This window comes from Arachis stenosperma, chromosome 5 (assembly GCF_014773155.1).
Source record: "Arachis stenosperma cultivar V10309 chromosome 5, arast.V10309.gnm1.PFL2, whole genome shotgun sequence".
In the NCBI taxonomy this organism is placed as follows: Eukaryota; Viridiplantae; Streptophyta; class Magnoliopsida; order Fabales; family Fabaceae; genus Arachis; species Arachis stenosperma.
Window position 1 is genome coordinate 85,389,905 of NC_080381.1, and position 24,168 is coordinate 85,414,072.

The following is a 24,168-nucleotide window of genomic DNA, read 5'->3' on the forward strand; positions in this document are numbered from 1 at the left end:
AGAATGAAGAGGAAGCGTGCAAAAATGGAAGGAACACAAGAAATTGAGGAGATGACCAGCGAGAAGTCACGCGGTTGCATAGCTCACACGACCGCGCGAGATGGAAGAAATCAGAGTGACGCGTTCGCGTGCCTAACGCGACCGCGCGGATTGGAAGCTGCACAAACGACGCGAATGCGTAGACGACGCGCACGCGTGATACGAAAAGCGCTGAGTGACGCGATTGCGTGGACAACGCAGACGCGTGACGTGTACAATCTACAGAATTACAAAAGTCACTGGCAGAGATTCTGGGCCGCATTTCAACCCAGTTTTCAGCCCAAAAACACAAATTAAAGTCAGGGAACATGCAGAGACTCAACATGCTTTTCATAACTCATAACACACTTTTGATAATTTAGATGTAGTTTTTAGAGAGAGAGGCTCTCTCCTCTCTCTTAGGATTTAGGATTAGGATTTTTAGAAATTAGGAATATTTTCTTCTTCATCTCAGGTTCAATGTTCTTTTATTTATTGTCCCTTTTATTTGTTTAATGACCATTCATGTTATGATTTTCTTTGGTTAATATAAATTGAGGTATTTTCACATTTATGATTTGTTTCTTTTATTTATGATATAAATAATGTAGATTTTTCTACCTTTTGGCTCTGGTTGATTAATTGGTGACTCTTGAGCTATCAAACTCATTATTGACTGAAAATTGGAATTCTTCAAGAATTAATTCGAGTTCCACTAACTCTAGCCTTTCCTAAGGAAAGACTAGGATCTGAGGAACCAAACTTATTCCATCCACTTGACTTACCTTCATAGTTAGAGGTTAACTTAGTGGGAGAAAAATCCAATTCTCATCACAATTGATAAGGATAACTGGGACATGACTTCCAGTTTTCATACCTTGCCAAGAGTTTTATTAGTTGTTAATTTATTAATTCTTGCAATCTATTTCTCTTGCTTAAAACCTTTTTCAAACCCAAACACTGTTTTTCCATAACCAATAATAAATCATACTTCCCTGCAATTCCTTGAGAAGACTGATGAGCGGATAATTTATACACTTTTTGGCATTGTTTTTAGGTAGTTTTTAGTATGATCTAGTTACTTTTAGGGATGTTTTCATTAGTTTTTATGCTAAATTTACATTTCTGGACTTTACAATGAGTTTGTGTTTTTTTTTTATTTCAGGTATTTTCTGGCTAAAATTGAGGGACTTGAGCAAAACTCTGATAGGAGGCTGACAAAAGACTGCTGATGTTGTTGGACTCTGACCTTCCTGCACTCAAAATGGATTTTCTGGAGCTACAGAATTCTAAATGGCGAGCTCTCAACGGCGTTGGAAAGTAGACATTCAGAGCTTTCCAGCAATATATAATAGTTCATATTTTATTTGATATTTGACGATGTAAACTGGCGCTCAACACCAGTTCTATGCTGCATTCTGGAGTCAAACGCCAGGAACACGTCACGAACCAGAGTTGAACGCCCAAAACACGTTACAACTTGGCGTTCAACTCCAAGAGAAGCCTCAGCTCGTGGATAGATCAAGCTCAGCCCAAGCACACACCAAGTGGGCCTTGGAAGTGAATTTATGCATTAATTACTTACTTCTGTAAACCCTAGTAGCTAGTTTAGTATAAATAGAACTTTTTACTAGTTTATTAGAAGTCTTGGATTATATTTTTGATCTTTTAACCACGTTTGGGGGCTGGCCATTCGGCCATGCCTGGACCTATCACTTATGTATTTTCAACGGTGGAGTTTCTACACACCATAGATTAAGGGTGTAGAGCTCTGCTGTACCTCAAGTTTCAATGCAATTACTACTATTTTCTATTCAATTCGAGTTATTCCTGTTCCAAGATATTCGTTGCACTTCAACTTGATGAATGTGATGATCCGTGACACTCATCATCATTCTCACCTATGAACGCGCGTGACTGACAACCACTTCCGTTCTACCTTAGATCAGGCGCATATTTCTTGGATTCCTTTATCAGAATCTTCGTGGTATAAGCTAGAATTGATGGCGGCATTCATGGGAATCCGGAAAGTCTAACCTTGTCTGTGGTATTCCGAGTAGCATTCTGATGAGCGGATAATTTATATACTTTTTGGCATTGTTTTTAGTATGTTTTTGGTATGATCTAGTTAGTTTTTAGTATATTTTTATTAGTTTTTAGTTAAAATTCACTTTTCTGGACTTTACTATGAGTTTGTGTGTTTTTCTGTGATTTCAGGTATTTTCTGGCTGAAATTGAGGGACCTGAGCAAAAATCTGATTCAGAGACCAAAAAGGACTGCAGATGCTGTTGGATTCTGACCTCCCTGCACTCGAAGTGGATTTTCTGGAGCTACAGAAGCCCAATTGGCGCGCTCTCAACGGCGTTGGAAAGTAGACATCCTGGGCTTTCCAGCAATATATGATATTTCATACTTTACCCAAGATTTGATGGCCCAAACCGGCGTTCAAAGTCACCTCAAGAAATTCCAGCGTTAAACACCGGAACTGGCACCCAAATGGGAGTTAAACGCCCAAACTGGCACCAAAGCTGGCGTTTAACTCCAAGAAGAGTCTCTACACGAAAAATGCTTCATTGCTCAGCCCAAGCACACACCAAGTGGGCCCGGAAGTGGATTTTTATGTCATTTACTCATTTCTGTACACCTTAGGCTACTAGTTTTCTATAAGTAGGACCTTTTACTATTGTATTAAAGATCTTCGGATCTTTGGAACCTTTTTCTTTAGATCTTTTGATCACTTTGGGAGGCTGGCCATTCGGCCATGCCTAGACCTTGTTCTTATGTATTTTCAACGGTGGAGTTTCTACACACCATAGATTAAGGTGTGGAGCTCTGCTGTACCTCGAGTATTAATGCAATTACTATTGTTCTTCCATTCAATTCCGCTTGTTCTTGTTCTAAGATATCACTTGTTCTTCAACTTGATGAATGTGATGATCCGTGACACTCATCATCATTCTCACCTATGAACAAGGTGACTGACAACCATTCTTGTTCTACAAGCAACCAAGGCTTAGTGAATATCTCTTGGATTCTTTAACCAGAATCTTCGTGGTATAGGCAGGACCTGATGGCGGCATTCAAGAGAATCCGGAAGGTCTAAACCTTGTCTGTGGTATTCTGAGTAGGATTCAATGATTGAATGACTGTGACGTGCTTCAAACTCCTAGCAGGCGGGGCGTTAGTGACAGACGCAAAAGTATCGATGGATATTATTCCGGCCTGACCGAGAACCGATAGCTGAATTCCGCTATGCCGTGACAGGACATATGCAATCGCTTTCACTGAGAGGATGGGAGGTAGCCATTAACAACGGTGAAACCCTATACGAGCTTGCCATGGAAAGGAGTAAGAAGGATTGGATGAAGGTAGTAGGAAAGCAGAGAGACGGAAGGGAAGGCATCTTCATGCGCTTATCTGAAGTTCCTACCAATGAATTACATAAGTATCACTATCTTTATCTTTTATGTTATTTTCGTTCATCATCATATACATTTGAGTTTGCCTGACTAAGATTTACAAGATGACCATAGCTTGCTTCAATGCTAACAATCTCCGTGGGATCGACCCTTACTCACGTAAGGTATTACTTGGACGACCCAGTGCACTTGCTGGTTAGTTGTGCGAAGTTGTGTAATGCCATGGAATTGAACCACCAAGTTTTTGGAGTTCATGACCAGGGATTATGAGAGTTGTGAAAAGTATTGTTCACAATTTCGCGCACCAAGTTTTTGGCGCCGTTACCGGGGATTGTTCAAGTTTTGAGCAAGCTTTTGGTAACAATGCCTGGGATTGTTCTAGTTTGGACAACTGACGGTTCATCTTGTTGCTTAGATTAGGTATTTATTTTTTTCGAAATTCTTGAAGATGAATTCTAGAGTTTCATGATGATTTGTTGAAATCTGGCTGGCTGAGAAGCCATGTCTAATCTGATTGGACCGAGGTTTCAACTTATCACCACAAGAGCTTGTTGATTTTCATCAATTTTGCTTTTGGAGCAGTGATCTGCTAAGGCTTGGCTGACCTTTGGTCATGTCTAGTGTTTTGGACCGAAGCTTTCTTTGAAAGCTTGGCTGGCTGTGAAGCCATGTCTAATTCCTGGACCGGAGTCTTAGACTAGCATTGCACTGATTCCTGGAATTCTCATTAAGAATTTTGATATCTTTTTCCACTTAATTTTTGAAAAACACAAAAAAATTATTACAAAATCATAAAAAACCAAAAATATTTGATGTCTAGTGTCTCATCTTAAGTTTGGTGTCAATTGCATGCATTCATTCATGTGTCTTAAGGATCTTCAAGTACTTCTTGATAATTTCTTACTGTAATCTTTGAATTCTTTTGGCTTGAGTGTCTATGTGTCTCATATAGTGTCAGTAGTATACAAACTGCTAAGTTTGGTGTCTTGCATGCATTGTTATTTCATTCTTATTGCATTTTGATTATTATTAAAAAATCCAAAAATTTTAATTTGTGTCTTTTCAAGTCAATGATACAAAGAATTGAAGATTCAGAACATACTGCAGAGGAATTATACAGAAAAAGCTGAGCATTCAAAAATGCCCAGTGAAGAAGACAGACTGGCGTTTAAACGCCAGCCAGGGTACCTGGTTGGGCGTTTAACGCCCAAAGAGGTAGCATTTTGGGCGTTAAACGCCAGAATGTATACCATTCTGGGCGTTTAACGCCAGGATGGTGCTAGGGGGAAGATTTTGTTTTCAAAATCAATTTTTTTCAAGTTTTCAAAGTTTTTCAAAATCAAATCTTTTTCAAATCATATCTTTTCAATCAAATGTTTTCAAAATCAATTTCTTTCCTTTTTCAAAGATACTTCCTAACAATTAATGATTTGATTGAACATCTCAAATTTGTTACCTTTTCTGTTGAGAAAGGTTTAATGTTTGAATCATATCTTTTCTTGTTAGGCAAGTCACTAATTTTCAAAATCAAATCCTTTAAAATTGTTTTCAAAACATATCTTTTAAAAATTGTTTTCAAATCATATCTTCTCAATCACATTTTTTTAAAACCAATCATATCTTCTCAACCACATCTTTTTCAAAATAGTTTTCAATCAAATCTTTTTAACTTCTAATCTCAAAATCTTTTTCAAAAATCACTTTATTTCTTTTCCACTTTCAATTTTCGAAAATTATCAATCAATTTTTAAAATGTTTTTGACATCTTTTTAATTAATTTTCGAAAATCCTCTTCCCTCCTTCTCACATCCTTCTATTTATGGAGTACTGCTCCTTCTTAATGCACAATTCGAACTCTATCTCATCAAGTTCGAATTCTTCTACCTTCTTTCTTCTATTTTTCTTTTCCTCTGACACTTCAAGGAATCTCTATACTGTGACATAGAGGATTCCACATTTCTCTTGTTCTCTTCTCTTTCATATGAGCAGGAGCAGAGACAAAGGCATTCTTGTTGAAGCTGACCCTGAACCTGAAAGGACCTTGAAGAGAAAGCTAAGAGAAGCTAAAGCACAACTCTCTGTTGAGGACCTGACCGAATTCTTCAAGGAAGAAGAACCCATGGCAGCCGAAAACAACAACAATGCCAACAATGCAAGGAAGGTGCTGGGTGACTTCACTGCACCTACTCCTGATTTCTATGGGAGAAGCATCTCTATCCCTGCCATTGGAGCAAACAACTTTGAGCTTAAGCCTCAATTAGTTTCTCTAATGCAACAGAATTGCAAGTTCCATGGACTTCCAATGGAAGATCCTCATCAGTTCTTAGCTGAATTCTTGCAAATCTGTGACACAGTCAAGACTAATGGGGTTAACCCTGAGGTCTACAGACTGATGCTATTCCCTTTTGCTGTAAGAGACAGAGCTAGAATATGGTTGGATTCTCAACCTAAAGAAAGCCTGGACTCTTGGGAAAAGCTAGTCAATGCCTTCTTGGCAAAGTTCTTTCCACCTCAAAGATGGAGTAAGCTTAGAGTGGAAGTCCAAACCTTCAGACAGAAGGATGGAGAATCCCTCTATGAAGCTTGGGAAAGATACAAACAATTAATCAGAAGATGTCCCTCAGACATGCTTTCTGAATGGAGCATCATAGGTATTTTCTATGATGGTCTCTCTGAACTATCCAAGATGTCTTTGGATAGCTCTGCTGGAGGATCTCTTCATCTGAAGAAGACGCCTACAGAGGCTCAAGAGCTAATTGAAATGGTTGCAAATAACCAATTCATGTACACTTCTGAAAGGAATCCTGTGAACAATGGGACTAGTCAGAAGAAAGGAGTTCTTGAGATTGACACTCTGAATGCCATACTGGCTCAGAACAAGATATTGACTCAACAAGTCAATATGATTTCTCAAAGTCTGTCTGGAATGCAAAATACACCCGGCAGTACTAAGGAAGCTTCATCTGAAGAAGAAGCTTATGATCCTGAGAATCCTTCAATGGAGGAGGTGAATTACCTAGGAGAACCCTATGGAAACACCTACAACTCTTCATGGAGAAATCACCCAAATTTCTCATGGAAGAATCAAGAGAGACCTCAACAAGGTTTCAACAACAATAATGGTGGAAGAAACAGGTTTAGCAATGGCAAGCCTTTTCCATCATCTTCTCAGCAACAGACAGAGAGTTCTAAGCAGAGTACTTCTGACTTAGCAACAATGGTCTCTGATCTAATAAAGACCACTCAAAGTTTCATGACTGAAACAAGGTCCTCCATTAGGAATTTGGAAGGACAAGTGGGTCAGCTGAGTAAGAAAGTTACTGAACTCCCTCCTAGTACTCTCCCAAGTAATACAGAAGAAAATCCAAAGGGAGAGTGCAAGGCCATCAACATGGCCGAACCCTGGAAGGAAGAGGAGGCAGAGGACGCCACTGAGGAAGACCTCACTGGACGTCCACTGGCCTCTAATGAGTTCCCCAATGAGGAACCATGGGAATCTGAGGCTCAAAATGAGACCATAGAGATTCCATTGGACTTACTTCTACCTTTCATGAGCTCTGATGAGTATTCTTCCTCTGAAGAGGATGAGTATGTCACTGAAGAGCAAGTTGCTAAATACCTTGGAGCAATCATAAAGCTAAATGACAAGTTATTTGGAAATGAGACTTGGGAAGATGAACTTCCCTTGCTCACCAACGAACTGGATGACTTGTCTAGGCAGAAACTGCCTCAAAAGAGGCAGGATCCTGGGAAGTTTTCTATACCTTGCACCATAGGCACCATGACCTTCAAGAAGGCCTTGTGTGACTTAGGGTCAAGTGTAAACCTCATGCCCTTCTCTGTAATGGAAAAATTAGGGATCTTTGAGGTGCAAGCTGCAAAAATCTCACTAGAGATGGCAGACAACTCAAGAAAACAAGCCTATGGACTTGTAGAGGATGTTCTGGTAAAAGTTGAAGACCATTACATCCCTACTGATTTCGTAGTCCTAGAGACTGGGGAGTGCATGGATGAATCCATCATCCTTGGCAGACCCTTTCTAGCCACAGCAAAGGTTGTGATTGATGTTGATGGAGGAGAGTTAATCATTCAAGTGAATGAAGAATCCTTTGTGTTTAAGGCCCAAGGACATCCCTCTATCATCATGGAGAGGAAGCATGAAGAGCTTCTCTCAAAACAGAGCCAAGCAGAGCCCCCACAGTCAAACTCTAAGTTTGGTGTTGGGAGGCCACAACCAAACTCTAAGTTTGGTGTTGAACCCCACATTCAAACTCTAAGTTTGGTGTTGGGAGGTTCCAACACGGTTCTGAGTATTTCTGAGGCTCCATGAGAGTCCTCTGTCAAGCTAATGACATTAAAGAAGCGCTTGTTGGGAGGCAACCCAATGTTTTATAGTTAACTATTTTCTTTTGTTATTTTATCTTTTTGTAGGTTGATGATCATAAGAAGTCACAAAAACAATGAAAAAAGCAAAAACAGAATGAAAAACAGGAAGAAAAACAGCACACCCTGGAGGAAGATGCTGCTGGCGTTTAAACGCCAGTAAGCCTAGCAGTTGGGCGTTTAACGCCCACTCTGGCACCATTCTGGGCGTTTAACGCCAGAAAGGGGCACCAGACTGGCGTTAAACGCCAGAAAAGGGCTAGAACCTGGCGTTAAACGCCAGGAATGGGCACCAACCCGGCGTTTAACGCCAGAAATGGCTCAAAACGTGAATTTTGATGCCACTTGGCGCAGGGATGACTTTTCCTTGACACCACAGGATCTGTGGACCCCACAGGACCCCACCACCACTCTCTCTCTTTTTCCCCCATTCACCAATCACCTCAACACCTCTTCCCCAAAAACCCTTCACCTATCAAATCCCATCTTTCTCTTCACCACTCACATCCATCCTTCATAAATCCCCACCAACCTCACCCTTCAAATTCAAACCACTTTCCCTCCCAAACCCACCCATAATGGCCGAACCATTACCCCCCCTCTCTCCTATATATACCCTTCTTCAACCTTTCATTTTCACACAACCTAAACACCACTTTCCCCCCTCTTTGGCCGAACACACCACCATCTCCCTTTTCTTCATTTCTTCTTCTTCTACTATCTTCTTTCTTCTTTTGCTCGAGGACGAGCAAACATTTTAAGTTTGGTGTGGTAAAAGCGTTGCTTTTTCATTTTTCCATAACCATTATGGCATCCAAGGCCGGAGAAACCTCTAGAAAGAGGAAAGGGAAGGCAAAAGCTTCCACCTCCGAGTCATGGGAGATGGATAGATTCCTCTCAAGGGTGCATCAAGTCCACTTCTATGAAGTTGTGGCCTTGAAGAAGGTGATCCCCGAGGTCCCCTTTTCACTCAAAAAGGGTGAATATCCGGAGATCCGCCATAAGATCCGAAGAAGAGGTTGGGAAGTACTCACCAACCCCATTCAACAAGTCGGAATCTTGATGGTTCAAGAGTTCTATGCCAATGCATGGATCACAAAGAACCATGACCAAAGTGTGAACCCGAATCCAAAGAATTATCTCACTATGGTTCGGGGAAAATACTTGGATTTTAGTCCGGAGAGTGTAAGGGTGGCGTTCAACTTGCCTATGATGCAAGGAGATGAGCATCCTTATACAAGAAGGGTCAACTTTGATCAAAGGTTGGACCAAGTCCTCACAATCATATGTGAAGAGGGCGCACAATGGAAGCAAGATTCAAGAGGAAAGCCGGTTCAATTGAGAAGGCATGACCTCAAGCCCGTGGCTAGAGGATGGTTAGAGTTCATACAACGCTCAATCATTCCCACTAGCAACCGGTCCGAAGTTACTCTAGACCGAGCCATCATGATTCATAGCATCATGATTGGAGAAGAAGTGGAAGTTCATGAGGTTATAGCCCAAGAACTCTATAAAGTGGCGGACAAGTCTTCCACCTTGGCAAGGCTAGCCTTCCCTCATCTCATTTGTCACCTCTGTTATTCAGTAGGAGTTGACATAGAAGGAGATACCCCCATTGATGAGGACAAGCCCATCACCAAGAAAAGGATGGAGCACACAAGAGACCTCTCATCATGAGATCCCTGAGATGCCTCAAGGGATGCACTTTCCTCCACAAAATTATTGGGAGCAACTAAACACCTCCCTAGGAGAGTTGAGTTCCAACATGGGACAACTAAGGGTGGAGCATCAAGAACACTCCATCATCCTTCATGAAATTAGAGAAGACCAAAGAATCATGAGGGAGGAGCAACAAAGACAAGGAAGAGACATTGAGGAGCTCAAGCACTCCATAGGATCTTCAAGAGGAAGAAAGAGCCGCCATCACTAAGGTGGACCCGTTCTTTGATTTCCTTGTTCTTTATCCTTCTGTTTTTCGAATTTTATGCTTATGTTTATCCATGTTTGTGTCTTGTGATCATTAGTGTCTTAGTGTCTATGCCTTAAAGTTATGAATGTCCTATGAATCCATCACCTTCCTTGAATAAAAACGTGCTTGATTAAAAAGGAAAGAATTGCATGAATTCTGAATTTTATAATAGTTTAATTAATTTGATGTGGTGGCAACACTTTTGTTCTCTGAATGTATGCTTGAACAGTGCATATGTCTTTTGAATTTGTGGTTCATGAATGTTGGCTCTTGAAAGAATGATGAAAAAGGAGACATGTTACTGAGGATCTGAAAAATCATAAAAATGATTCTTGAAGTAAGAAAAAGCAGTGAATACAAAAAAAAAAAAGAGAAAGGAGACGAAAAAAAAGAAGAAAAACCGAAAAAAAAAAGAAAGAAAAAGAAAGAATAAAGTTGTGATCCAAGGCAATAAGAGTGTGCTTAAGAACCCTGGACACCTCTAATTGGGGACTTTTGCAAAGCTGAGTCACAATCTGAAAAGGTTCACCCAATTATGTGTCTGTGGCATGTATGTATCCGGTGGTAATACTGGAAGACAGAGTGCTTTGGGCCACGGCCAAGACTCAATAAGTAGCTGTGTTCAAGAATCATCATACTTAACTAGGAGAATCAATAACACTATCTGGATTCTGAGTTCCTAAAGAAGCCAATCATTCTGAATTCCAAAGGATAGAGTGAGATGCCAAAACTATTCAGAGGCAAAAAGTTAAAAGCCCCGCTCATCTGATTAATACTGATCTTCATAGATGTTTTTGGAATTCATTGCATATTCTCTTCTTTTTATCTTATTTAATCTTCAGTTGCTTGGGGACAAGCAACAATTTAAGTTTGGTGTTGTGATGAGCGGATAATTTATATACTTTTTGGCATTGTTTTTAGTATGTTTTTGGTATGATCTAGTTAGTTTTTAGTATATTTTTATTAGTTTTTAGTTAAAATTCACTTTTCTGGACTTTACTATGAGTTTGTGTGTTTTTCTGTGATTTCAGGTATTTTCTGGCTGAAATTGAGGGACCTGAGCAAAAATCTGATTCAGAGACCAAAAAGGACTGCAGATGCTGTTGGATTCTGACCTCCCTGCACTCGAAGTGGATTTTCTGGAGCTACAGAAGCCCAATTGGCGCGCTCTCAACGGCGTTGGAAAGTAGACATCCTGGGCTTTCCAGCAATATATGATAGTTCATACTTTGCCCAAGATTTGATGGTCCAAACCGGCGTTCAAAGTCACCTCAAGAAATTCCAGCGTTAAACGCCGGAACTGGCACCCAAATGGGAGTTAAACGCCCAAACTGGCACCAAAGCTGGCGTTTAACTCCAAGAAGAGTCTCTACACGAAAAATGCTTCATTGCTCAGCCCAAGCACACACCAAGTGGGCCCGGAAGTGGATTTTTATGTCATTTACTCATTTCTGTACACCTTAGGCTACTAGTTTCTATAAGTAGGACCTTTTACTATGTATTAAAGATCTTCGGATCTTTGGAACCTTTTTCTTTAGATCTTTTGATCACTTTGGGAGGCTGGCCATTCGGCCATGCCTAGACCTTGTTCTTATGTATTTCAACGGTGGAGTTTCTACACACCATAGATTAAGGTGTGGAGCTCTGCTGTACCTCGAGTATTAATGCAATTACTATTGTTCTTCCATTCAATTCCGCTTGTTCTTGTTCTAAGATATCACTTGTTCTTCAACTTGTTGAATGTGATGATCCGTGACACTCATCATCATTCTCACCTATGAACAAGGTGACTGACAACCATTCTTGTTCTACAAGCAACCAAGGCTTAGTGAATATCTCTTGGATTCTTTAACCAGAATCTTCGTGGTATAGGCAGGACCTGATGGCGGCATTCAAGAGAGTCCGGAAGGTCTAAACCTTGTCTGTGGTATTCTGAGTAGGATTCAATGATTGAATGACTGTGACGTGCTTCAAACTCCTAGCAGGCGGGGCGTTAGTGACAGACGCAAAAGTATCGATGGATATTATTCCGGCCTGACCGAGAACCGACAGCTGAATTCCGCTATGCCGTGACAGGACATATGCAATCGCTTTCACTGAGAGGATGGGAGGTAGCCATTGACAACGGTGAAACCCTACACGAGCTTGCCTTGGAAAGGAGTAAGAAGGATTGGATGAAGGTAGTAGGAAAGCAGAGAGACGGAAGGGAAGGCATCTTCATGCGCTTATCTGAAGTTCCTACCAATGAATTACATAAGTATCACTATCTTTATCTTTTATGTTATTTTCGTTCATCATCATATACATTTGAGTTTGCCTGACTAAGATTTACAAGATGACCATAGCTTGCTTCAATGCTAACAATCTCCGTGGGATCGACCCTTACTCACGTAAGGTATTACTTGGACGACCCAGTGCACTTGCTGGTTAGTTGTGCGAAGTTGTGTAATGCCATGGAATTGAACCACCAAGTTTTTGGAGTTCATGACCAGGGATTATGAGAGTTGTGAAAAGTATTGTTCACAATTTCGCGCACCACATTCCGGGATTGAATGACTGTGACGAGCTTCAAACTCCTGAAGGCTGGGCGTTAGTGACAGACGCAAAAGAATCACGAGATTCTTTTTCAATCCTATCTTTTTATCATATTTTCTTATCTTATCTTTTTATCTTATTTTTTTCAAAATTTTGATTTTAAAATATCTTATCTAACTTTTTATCTTCTTATCTTTTCAAATTTGATTTTAATATCATTTTCAACTAACTATTTGCCTTTTTGTTTGGTTCTTATCTTTTTCAAAACCACCTAACTACTTCTCCCTCTCTAATTTTCGAAAATATCTCACCTCTTTTTTAAAATTCTTTTTAATTAATTAAGTAATGGTTTTAAAATTATAATTTTAATTCTATCTCATCTTTAATTTTCGAAAATCATTAACTACTTTTTCAAAATTATTTTCAAATTCTCTCTCTCTTCTCTTCTTCTATTTATTTATTTATTTACTAACACTTCTCTTCACCTCTCTTCATCTCCAATCACTGCTTCTATCCTGTGTTTGGGTTCTTCTTCACTTTTATTCCGTTCTTCTTCTACTAATAATAAGGATCCTCTTTACTGTGACATAGAGGATTCCTCTTCTTTTTTTGTTCTTTTCTCTTTTATATGAGCAGGAACAAGGAAAAAGGCATCTTTGTTGAAGCTGATCCAGAACCTGAAAGGACTCTGAAGAGGAAACTAAGAGAAGCTAAATTACAACAATCCAGAGGCAACCTTTCTGAACTTTTCGAACAAGAGAAGATGGCAGCCGAACCCAACAACATTAATGCAAGGAGGATGCTTGGTGATTTCACTAAACCAACGTCCAAGTTTGATGGAAGAAGCATCTCAATTCCTGCCATTGGAGCAAACAATTTTGAGCTGAAACCTCAATTAGTTGCTTTGATGCAACAGAACTGCAAGTTTCATGGACTTTCATCTGAAGATCCTTATCAGTTTTTAACTGAGTTCTTGCAGATTTGTGAGACTGTCAAGACAAATGGAGTAGATCCTGAAGTCTACAGGCTCATGCTTTTCCCTTTTGCTGTAAGAGACAGAGCTAGAACATGGTTGGACTCACAACCTAAAGATAGCCTGGACTCTTAGGATAAGCTGGTCACGGCCTTCTTGGATAAATTCTTTCCTCCTCAAAAGCTGAGCAAGCTTAGAGTGGATGTTCAGACCTTCAAGCAAAAAGATGGTGAATCCCTCTATGAAGCTTGGGAAAGATACAAGCAATTGACCAAAAAGTGTCCTTCTGACATGTTTTCAGAATGGACCATATTAGATATATTCTATTATGGTCTATCTGAGTTTTCCAAAATGTCATTGAACCATTCTGCAGGTGGATCCATTCACTTAAAGAAAACGCCTGCAGAAGCTCAAGAACTTATTAACATGGTTGCAAATAACCAATTCATGTACACTTCTGAGAGGAATTCCGTGAATAATGGGACGCCTCAGAGGAAGGGAGTTCTTGAAATTGATGCTCTGAATGCCATATTGGCTCAGAACAAAGTGTTAACTCAGCAAGTCAACATGATTTCTCAAAGTCTGAATGGATGGCAAAATGCATCCAATAATACTAAAGAGGCAGCTTCTGAAGAAGCTTATGATCCTGAGAACCCTGCAATAGCAGAGGTAAATTACATGAGTGAACCTTATGGAAACACTTATAATTCATCATGGAGAAATCATCCAAATTTCTCATGGAAGGATCAACAAAAGCCTCAACAAGGCTTTAATAATGTTGGAAGAAACAGGCTAAGCAATAACAAGCCTTTTCCATCATCTTCTCAGCAACAGACACAGAATTCTGAGCAGAGCCCCTCTAATTTAGCAAATTTAGTCTCTGATCTGTCTAAGGCCACTTTAAGTTTCATGAGTGAAACAAGGTCCTCCATCAGAAATTTGGAGGCCCAAGTGGGCCAGCTGAGTAAGAAAGTCACTGAAACTCCTCCCAGTATTCTCCTAAGCAATACAGAAGAAAATCCAAAAGGAGAGTGCAAGGCCATTGATGTAATCAACATGGCTTAATGCACAAGGGAGGAGAAGGACGAAAATCCTAGTGAGGAAGACCTCCTGGACATCTCTCAAACAAGAAGGAGTTCCCTATTGAGGACCTAAAGGAATCTGAGGCTCATATAGAGACCATAGAGATTTCACTAAATCTCCTTCTGCCATTCATGAGCTCTGAAGACTATTCTTCCTCAGAAGAGGATGAAGATGTGACTGGATAGCAAGTTGCTCGATATCTAGGAGCCATCACGAAATTGAATGCCAAGTTGTTCGGTAATGAGACTTGGGAAAGTGAACCTCCCTTGCTCATTGGTGAACTAGATACATGGGTTCAGCAAACCTTACCTCAAAAGAAACAAGATCCTGGCAATTTCTTAATACCCTGTACCATAGGCACCATGACCTTTGAGAAGGCTCTGTGTGACCTAGGGTCAGGCATAAATCTTATGCCACTCTCTGTAATGGAGAAGCTGAGGATCATTGAGGTACAGCCTGCCTTATTCTCATTACAATTGGCAGACAAGTCAGTAAGACAAGCTTATGGATTAGAAGAGGACGTGTTAGTAAAGGTTGAAGGCCTTTACATCCCTGCTGATTTCATAATCTTAGACACTAGGAAGGAAGACGATGAATGCATCATCCTTAGAAGACCTTTTCTAGCCACAGCAGAAGCTATGATAGATGTTAACAGAGGAGAATTAGTCCTTCAATTGAATGGGGAATACCTTGTGTTTAAGGCACACGGCTATCCTTCTGTAACAAGGGAGAGTAAGCATGCAGAGCTTCTCTCAGTACAGAGTCAAAAAGAGCCCCCACAGTCAAACTCTAAGTTTGGTGTTAGGAGGCCACAACCAAAATCTAAGTTTGGTGTTAAGAAGCCCCCACATTCAAACTCTAAGTTTGGTGTTGGGAGGCCTTCATCATGCTCTGAACATCTGTGAAGCTCCATGAGAGCCCACTATCAAGCTAGTGACACTAAAAGAGCACTTATTGGGAGGTAACCCAATTTTTATTTATCTAATTTTATTTTATTTTCATTGTTCTTTTATGTTTTATTAGGTTCATGATCATGTGGAGTCACAAAAAAAATATTAAAATTAAAAACAGAATAAAAAATAGCAGAAGAAAAATCACACCCTGGAGGAAGGACTTACTGGTGTTTAAACGCCAGTAAGGAGCATCTGGCTGGCGTTCAATGCCAGAACAGAGCATGGATCTGGCGTTGAACGCCAGAAACAAGCAACATCCCGGCGTTCAAACGCCAGGAATGCACCCTAAGGAGAGCTGGCGCTGAACGCCAGAAACATGCATGGACCTGGCGTTCAACGCTAGAAACATGCTGCACATAGGCGCTGAATGCCCAGAATGAGCATCACTTCGGCGTTTAAACGCCAGAATTGCTTGCAAAGGCATTTTACATGCCTAATTGGTGCAGGGATGTAAATCCTTGACACCTCAGGATCTATGAACCCCACAGGATCATCTCAGGATCTGTGGATCCCACAGGATCCCCACCTACCATATTCTCCCCTCTTCTCAACATTCATCCTCTCTTCCCCATAAACACTCTTCCCCAAAAATCCTTCACCAATCACCTCAATCTCTCTTCCCAATTACCCCCTTCACCACTCACATCCATCCACTCTTCCCCATAAACCCCACCTACCTTCAAATTCAAATTTCTTTCCTACCCAAACCCACCCTAAATAGCCGAACCCACTCCCTCTTCCCTCCCTATGTAAACCCCTCCATTCTCCTTCATTTTCACACAACACAACACCCTCTTCTATACCTTGGCCGAATACACCTCTCCCCCTCTCCTCCATATTTTCTTCTTCTTCTCTTCTCTTCTTTCCTCTCTTGCTCGAGGGCGAGCAATATTCTAAGTTTGGTGTGGTAAAAGCATAAGCTTTTTTGTTTTTCCATTACCATTGATGGCACCTAAGGCCGGAGAATCCTCTAGAAAAGGGAAAGGAAAGGCAAAAAGCTTCCACCTCCGAGTCATGGGAGATAGAAAGATTTATCTCCAAAGCCCATCAAAACCACTTCTATGATGTTGTGGCCAAGAAGAAGGTGATCCACGAGGTCCCTTTCAAGCTCAAGAAAAATGAGTACCCGGATATCCGACATGAGATCCAAAGAAGAGGGTGGGAAGTTCTAACAAACCCCATCTAACAAGTCAGAATCTTAATGGTTCAAGAGTTCTATGCCAATACATGGATCACTAGGAACCATGATCAAAGTAAGAACCCGAACCCAAAGAATTATCTTACAATGGTTTAGGGGAAATACTTAGATTTTAGTCCGGAAAATGTGAGGTTGGCGTTCAACTTACCCATGATGCAAGGAGATGCACGCCCCTACACTAGAAGGGTCAACTTTAATCAAAGGTTGGACCAAGTCCTTATGGACATATGTGTGGAAGGAGCTCAATGGAAAAGAGACTCCAAAGGCAAGCCGGTTCAACTAAGAAGACTGGACCTTAAGCCTGTGGCTAGAGGATGGTTGGAGTTCAATCAACGCTCCATCATCCCCATAGCAACCGATCTGAAGTTACTGTGGATTAGGCCATCATGATTCATAGCATCTCCCATGAATTCTACAAAATAGCCGATAAGCCCTCTACTTTGGCAAGGCTAGCTTTTCCTCATCTTATTTGCCATCTATGTTACTCAGCTGGAGTTATCATAGAAGGAGACATCCTCATTGAGGGAGGAGCAACAAAGGCAAGGAAGAGACATAGAAAAACTCAAAGACATCATTGGTTCATCAAGAAGAAAGCGCCACCATCACTAAGGTGGATTCATTCCTTGTTCTTATTTTTTCTGTTTTTCGGTTTTTATGCTTATTATGTCATCTATATTTGTGTCTCTACTTCATGATCATTAGTGTTTAGTAACTATGTCTTAAAGTTATAAATAAATTCCATGAATCCTCCACCTCTCTTAAATGAACAATGTTTTTAATTCAAAAGAACAAGAAGTACATGAATTTCAAAATTATCCATGAATTTAGTTTAATTATATTGATGTGGTGACAATACTTTTTGTTTTCTGAATGAATGCTTGAACAGTGCATAATTTTGATCTTGTTGTTTATGAATGTTAAAATTGTTGGCTCTTGAAAGAATGATGAACAAAGAGAATGTTATTAACAATCTGAAAAATCATAAAATTGATTATTGAAGCAAGAAAAAGCAGTGAAAAAGCAAAAGCTTGCAAAATAAAATAGAAAGAAAAAGAAAAAGCAAGCAGAAAAAGCCAATAACCCTTAAAACCAAAAGGCAAGGGTAAAAAGGATCCAAGGCTTTGAGCATCAATGGATAGGAGGGCCCAAGAAAATAAAATCCAAGCCTAAGCGGCTAAATCAAGCTGTCCCTGACCATGTGCTTGTGGCATGCAGGTCCAAGTGAAAAGCTTGAGACTGAGTGGTTAAAGTCATGATCCAAAGCAAAAAGAGTGTGCTTAAGAGCTCTGGACACCTCTAACTGGGGACTCTAGCAAAGCTGAGTCACAATCTGAAAAGGTTCACCCAGTCATGTGTCTGTAGCATTTATGTATCCAGTGGTAATATTGGAAAAACAAAATGCTTAGGGCCATGGCCAAGACTCATAATAGTAGCTGTGTTCAAGAATCAACAAACATAACTACGAGAATCAATAACAGTATCTGAAATTCTAAGTTCCTATAGAAGCCAATCATTCTAAACTTCAAAGGAAAAAGTGAGATGCCAAAACTGTTCAGAAGCAAAAAGCTACAAGTCCCGCTCATCAAATTAGAATTAATATTCATTGATATTTTGGGATTTATAGTATATTCTGTTCTTTTTATCCTAATTGATATTCAGTTGCTTGGGGACAAGCAACAATTTAAGTTTGGTGTTGTGATGAGCGGATAATTTATACGCTTTTTAAATTGTTGCTTGTCCCCAAGCAACTAAAAATCAAATAGGATAAAAAGAAGAGAATATACTATAAATTCTAAAATATCAATGAATATTAATTCTAATTAGATGAGCGGGACTTGTAGCTTTTTGCTTCTGAACAGTTTTGGCATCTCACTTTTTCCTTTGAAGTTTAGAATGATTGGCTTCTCTAGGAACTTAGAATTTCGGATAGTGTTATTGATTCTCCTAGTTAAGTATGTTGATTCTTGAACACAGCTACTTTTATGAGTCTTGGCCGTGGCCCTAAGCACTTTGTTTTCCAGTATTACCACCAGATACATAAATGCCACAAGACACATGACTGGATGAACCTTTTCAGATTGTGACTCAGCTTTGCTAGAGTCCCCAGTTAGAGGTGTCCAGAGCTCTTAAGCACACTCTTTTTGCTTTGGATCACGACTTTAACCACTCAGTCTCAAGCTTTTCACTTGGACCTGCATGCCACAAGCACATGGTTAGGGACAACTTGAATTAGCCGCTTAGGCCTGGATTTTATTTCCTTGGGCCCTCCTATCCATTGATGCTCAAAGCCTTGGATCCTTTTTACCCTTTCCTTTTGGTTTTAAGGGCTATTGGCTTTTTCTGCTTGCTTTTTCTTTTTCTTTCTATTTTTTTCGCCAGTTTTTTTTCGCAAGCTTTTGCTTTTTCACTGCTTTTTCTTGCTTCAATAATCAATTTTATGATTTTTCAGATCATCAATAACATTTCTCTTTTTTCATCATTCTTCCAAGAGCCAACATTTTTAACATTCATAAACAACAAGATCAAAAATATGCACTGTTTAAGCATTCATTCAGAAAATAAAAAGTATTGTCACCACATCAATATAATTAAACTAAATTCAAGGATAAATTCGAAATTCATGTACTTCTTGTTCTTTTGAATTAAAAACATTTTTCATTTAAGAAAGGTGAAAGATTAATGGAATTATTCATAACTTTAAGGCATAGTTACTAAACACTAATGATCATGAAGTAGAGACACAAAACATAGATAAACATATAATATAAAAACCGAACAGCAGAAAAGTAAGAACAAGGAATGAATCCACCTTAGTGGTGTCTTCTTCTTGAAGGACCAACAATGTCCTTAAGCTCTTTTATGTCCCTTCCTTGCCTTTGTTGCTACTCCCTCATTGCTCTTTGATCTTCTCTTATTTCATGGAGAATGATGGAGTGCTCATGATGTTCCACCCTTAATTGTCCCACGTTGTAGCTCAAATCTTCTAAGGAAGTGTTGAGTTGTTCCTAATAGTTGTTGGGAGGAAAGTGCATCCCTTGAGGCATCTCAGGGATTTCTTGATGATGAGCTTCCTCATGCATCTCTTGAGATCCGTGGAGGGTCTCTCTTGCTTGCTCCATCCTCTTCTTGGTGATGGGCTTGTCCTCTTCAATGAGGATGTCTCCTTCTATGATAACTCCAGCTGAGTAACATAGATGGAAAATAAGATGAGGAAAAGCTAGCCTTGCCGTGTTGGAGGACTTATCGGCTATTTTGTAGATTTCATTGGAGATGACTTCATGAACTTCTACTTCCTCTCCAATCATGATGCTATGAATCATGATGGCCCGATCCACAGTAACTTTAGATCGGTTGCTAGTGGGAATGATGGAGCGTTGAATGAACTCCAACCATCCTCTAGCCACAGGCTTGAGGTCCAGTCTTCTCAGTTGAACTGGCTTACCTTTGGAGTCTCTTTTCCACTGAGCTCCTTCCACACATATGTCCATGAGGACTTGGTCTAACCTTTGATCAAAGTTGACCCTTCTAGTGTAGGGGCGTTAATCTCCTTGCAACATGGGCAAGTGGAATGCCAACCTCACATTTTCCAGACTAAAATCTAAGTATTTCCTCCGAACCATTGTGAGATAATTCTTTGGACTCGGGTTCATACTTTGATCATGGTTCTTAGTGATCCATGCATTGGCATAGAATTCTTGAACCATTAAGATTCTGACTTGTTGCATGGGGTTGGTTAGGACTTCCCAACTTCTTCTTCGGATCTCATGTCAGATCTCCGGATACTAATTTTTCTTGAGCTTGAAAGGGACCTCAGGGATCACCTTCTTTTTTGCCACAACATCATAAAAGTGGTCTTGATGGCTTTTGGAGATGAATCTTTCCATCTCCCATGACTCGGAGGTGGAAGCTTTTGTCTTCCCTTTTCCTTTTCTAGAGGATTCTCCGGCCTTAAGTGCCATTGAGGTAATAGAAAACATAAAAGATTATGCTTTGACCACACCAAACTTAAAATATTGCTCACCCTCGAGCAAATAAAGAAAGAAGAGAAGAAAAAGAAGAAGAAAAGATGGAGGAGAGTAAGGGGAGATGGATTTGGCCAAGGTGTAGAAGAGGGGGTTTGTGTTGTGTGAAAATGAAGTAGAATGGAAGGGTATATATAGGGAGGGGAGAGGGTGTAGTTTCGGTCATTTAGGGTGGGTTTGGGTGGGAAAGTTTTTTTGAATTTTGAAGGTGGGTGGGGTTTATGGGGAAGAGTGGATGGATGTGAGTGGTGAAGCGGTAATTGGGAAGAGAGATTGAAGTTGTTGGGAAGTGTGTTTTGGGGAAGAGTGTTATAGGATTAGGAGGTAAGGTGGGAATATGTTAGGTGGGGATCCTGTGGGGTCCACAGATCTTGAGATGATCCTGTGGGGTCCACAGATCCTGAGGTGTCAAGGATTTACATCCCTGCACCAATTAGGCATGTAAAATGCCTTTGCATACCATTCTGGCGTTTGAACGCCAAGGTGATGCACGTTCTGGGCGTTCAACGCCCAGATGTAGCATGTTTCTGGCGTTGAACGCCAGTTCCATGCTTGTTACTGGCGTTCAGCGCCAGCTTTCCTCAAGGCACATTCCTGGCGTTCAAACGCCAGGATGTTGCTTGTTTCTGGCGTTCAGCGCCAGATTCATGCTCTGTTCTTGCGTTGAACGCCAGCCAGATGCTCCATACTGGCGTTGAACGCCAGTATGTCCTCCCTCCAAGGTGTGATTTTTCTTCTGTTGTTTTTAATTTTTATATTTTTTTCGTGACTCCACATGATCATTTACCTAATAAAACACAAAATAACAATAAAATAAAATAAAAATTAGATAAATAAAAATTGGGTTGCCACCCAACAAGCGCTCTTTTAATGTCATTAGCTTGACAGTGGGCTCTCATGGAGCCACAAAGGTGATCAGGTCAATGTTGTAAAACTCCCAACACCAAACTTAGAGTTTAGATATGGGGTCTTAACACCAAACTTAGCGTTTGGTTGTGGCCTCCCAACACCAAACTTAGAGTATGACTGTGGGGGCTCTGTTTGACTCTGTACTAAGAAAAGCTCTTCATGCTTACTCTCTTTTGTCACAGAGGGATGGCCATGTACCTTAAACACAAGGTAGTCCCCATTCAATTGAAGGACTAATTCACCTCTGTTGACATCTATCACAGCTCCTGTTATGGCTTGGAAATGTCTTCCAAGGATGATGCACTCATCCTCTTCCTTCCTAGTGTCTAAGATTATGAAATCAGCAGGGATGTAAAGGCCTTCAACCTTTACTAACACGTCCTCTACTAATCCATAAGCTTGTCTTAATGACTTGTCTGCCAATTGTAATGAGAACAAGGCAGGTTGTACCTCAATGATCCCCAGCTTCTCCATTACAGATAGTGGCATAAGATTTATCCCTGACCCCAGATCACATAGAGCTTTTTCAAAGGTCATGATGCCTATGGTACAAGGTATTAGGAATTTGCCAGGATCTTGTCTCTTTTGAGGTAAAATTTGCTGAATCCAGGTATCTAGTTCACTAATGAGCAATGGAGGTTCACTTTCCCAAGTCTCATTACCAAACAACTTGGCATTCAACTTCATGATAGCTCCTAGATATTGAGCAACTTGCTCTCCAGTTACATCTTCATCCTCTTCTGAGGAAGAATAGTCTTCAGAGCTCATGAATGGCAGAAGGAGATTTAATGGAATCTCTATGGTCTCTCTATGAGCCTCAGATTCGTTTGGATCCTTAATAGGAAACTCCTTCTTGCTTGAGAGACGTCCCAGGAGGTCCTCCTCACTAGGATTTTCGTCCTTCTCCTCCCTTGTGCATTCGGCCATATTGATCACATCAATGGCCTTGCACTCTCCTTTTGGATTCTCTTCTGTATTGCTTGGGAGAATACTGGGAGCAGTTTCAATGACTTTCTTACTCAGCTGGCCCACTTGTGCCTCTAGATTTCTAATAGAGGACCTTGTTTCACTCATGAAACTTAAAGTGGCCTTTGACAGATCAAAGACTAAATTTGCTAAATTAGAGGGGCTCTGCTCAGAATTCTCTGTCTGTTGCTGAGAAGATGATGGAAAAGGCTTGTTATTGCTAAGCCTGTTTCTTCCACCATTATTAAAGCCTTATTGAGGCTTTTGTTGATCCTTCCATGAGAAATTTGGATGATTTCTCCATGATGAGTTATAGGTGTTTCCATAAGGTTCACCCATGTAATTAACCTCAGCCATTGCAGGGTTCTCAGGATCATAAGCTTCTTCAGAAGCAGCCTCTTTAGTACTATTGGATGCATTTTGCCATCCATTCAGACTTTGAGAAATCATGTTGACTTACTGAGTCGACACTTTGTTCTGAGCCAATATGGCATTTAGAGTATCAATTTCAAGAACTCCCTTCCTCTGAGGCGTCCCATTATTCACGGAATTCCTCTCAGAAGTGTACATGAATTGGTTGTTTGCAACCATGTCAATAAGTTCTTGAGCTTCTGCAGGTGTTTTCTTTAGATGAATGGATCCACCTGCAGAATGGTCCAATGACATTTTCGAAAATTCAGATAGACCATAATAGAATATATCTAATATGGTCCATTCTGAAAACATGTCAGATGGACACCTTTTGGTCAGCTGCTTGTATCTTTCCCAAGCTTCATAGAGGGATTCACCATCTTTTTGTTTAAAGGTTTGAACATCCACTCTAAGCTTGCTCAGCTTTTGAGGAGGAAAGAATTTATCCAAGAAGGCCGTGACCAGCTTTTCCCAGGAGTCCAGGCTATCTTTAGGTTGTGAGTCCAACCATGTTCTAGCTCTGTCTCTTACAGCAAAAGGGAAAAGCATGAGCCTGTAGACTTCAGGATCTACTCCATTCGTCTTTACAGTCTCACAAATCTGCAAGAACTCAGTTAAAAACTGATAAGGATCTTCAAATGGAAGTCCATAAAACTTGCAGTTTTGTTGCATTAAAGCAACTAGCTGAGGTTTCAGCTCAAAGTTGTTTAATCTAATGGCAGGAATAGAGATGCTTCTTCCATCAAACTTGGACGTGGGTTTAGTATAGTCACCAAGCATCCTCCTTGCATTATTAGTATTTTCGGCTGCCATCCCCTTCTCTTGCTCTAATATTTCTGAAAGGTTACCTTTAGATTGTTGTAATTTAGCTTCTCTTAGTTTCCTCTTCAGAGTCCTTTCAGGTTCAAGATCAATTTCAACAAGAGTGCCTTTTTCCTTGTTCCTGCTCATATGAAAGAGAAGAAAGAGGAATCCTCTATGTCACAGTAAAGAGGTTCCTTATTGTTAGTAGAAGAAGAAATGGAATAAAGAAAGGAGAGGGATGCATAGTCTGTATAAAGAGTAAGGATAGGGGAGGTGATAAGAGATGAAGAGAAGTGAAGAGAAGTGTTAGTAACTAAATAATTAAATAGAATAAGAAAAGAGATGGAGAATTCGAAAATTAGTTTAAAAAGAAGTTAGTAATTTCGAAAATTAGAGATAAGATAGAATTAAAATTAATATTTAAAATAATTAAAAAGAATTTTTTTTGAAAAAGAGAGAGGTATTTTCGAAAATTGAAGAGGGAAAAGTAGTTAGGTGGTTTTGAAAAAGGTAAGAAACAAACA

The 24,168-nt window shown here is 40.2% G+C and overlaps 3 non-coding genes across 3 annotated transcripts; 1 reads left to right on the top strand and 2 right to left on the bottom strand.

The window, feature by feature from the left end:
• Positions 1-5,962: 5,962 nt before the first annotated feature.
• Positions 5,963-6,070, bottom strand: LOC130984263 (small nucleolar RNA R71). Its single transcript, XR_009088208.1, has one exon. It is a non-coding gene; the product is annotated as a small nucleolar RNA R71 (small nucleolar RNA).
• Positions 6,071-13,487: 7,417 nt separating this feature from the next.
• Positions 13,488-13,591, bottom strand: LOC130983500 (small nucleolar RNA R71). Its single transcript, XR_009087485.1, has one exon. It is a non-coding gene; the product is annotated as a small nucleolar RNA R71 (small nucleolar RNA).
• A 9,562-nt stretch (positions 13,592-23,153) lies between these two features.
• On the top strand, positions 23,154-23,257 carry LOC130983926 (small nucleolar RNA R71). The gene has a single exon (XR_009087893.1). It is a non-coding gene; the product is annotated as a small nucleolar RNA R71 (small nucleolar RNA).
• Positions 23,258-24,168: the final 911 nt, after the last annotated feature.